Below are 950 nucleotides of genomic sequence, written 5' to 3'. Positions count from 1 at the left end.
ATCGACATTCAATCTGTGAAACTTATAATAGGTATTTGAAACATCGACATTCAATCTGTGAAACTTATAATAGGTATTTGAAACATCGACATTCAATCTGTGAAACTTATCATAGGTATTTGAAACATCGACATTCAATCTGTGAACCTTATCATAGGTAGAAGAAACACCGACTTTCAAACTGAAACTTATCATGAGCAGTAGAAACGCCGACTTTGAAATCGTGAAACTGATCATGGGTACAAAATGCTGTCTGATAAATTAAATATCGATATTTAATAGGCTGTTTTCATGTGATCATGAATGGTTAGAAAGAAAGCAACATATATTTCAACACAACTGGTTATTAATCGCAAAAATGTAATAGCAAGTTAATAGATCAGTTGAATTATTTAAATGAGCAGTCGTTTTTCAGTGAAAATTAAAAAACGCCGAGTTGATTTCATGAAAAATACATCTTGCCGTGACCAGGATTCGAACCTGGGTTATTGCGGCCACAACGCAATGTCCTAACCACTAGACGATCACGGCACGACGGAATAGAAGGTCGTTCTTTAAGTGCTATATCTATAGTATCTTTTTTATTTTTATGTATCTTAACACAGATCTATTTTTTATTTTATGTAGATTTACACAGAAATAATTTTTTATTTTATGTACACTAACCCATAATTATTTATTTTATGTACACTAACCCATAAGTATTTATTTTTATTTTATGTACATTAACACAGCAGTAATTTTTTTATTTTATGTACATTAACACAGAAGTATTTTTTTATTTTAACACAGAAGTATTTTTTATTTTATGTACACTAACACATAAGTGTTTTATTTTATTTTATGTACATTAACACAGAAGTTACAGTATTAATCCATCTGACGGGTTTATGTTCCTTCTGTGGTGTGGATCATTTGTTCCACAGTACAGGATCTATGGAATCTAGTTT

The 950-nt window shown here is 30.3% G+C and overlaps 1 non-coding gene across 1 annotated transcript; it reads right to left on the bottom strand.

Moving 5' to 3' along the window:
- Window positions 1-459: 459 nt before the first annotated feature.
- Trnah-gug lies at window positions 460-531 on the bottom strand. Its single transcript has one exon. It is a non-coding gene; the product is annotated as a tRNA-His (tRNA).
- Window positions 532-950: the final 419 nt, after the last annotated feature.

This window comes from Limulus polyphemus, unplaced genomic scaffold (genome assembly GCF_000517525.1).
Source record: "Limulus polyphemus unplaced genomic scaffold, Limulus_polyphemus-2.1.2 Scaffold16245, whole genome shotgun sequence".
NCBI lineage: Eukaryota > Metazoa > Arthropoda > Merostomata > Xiphosura > Limulidae > Limulus > Limulus polyphemus.
This window is presented reverse-complemented; position numbering and strand designations above follow the sequence as displayed.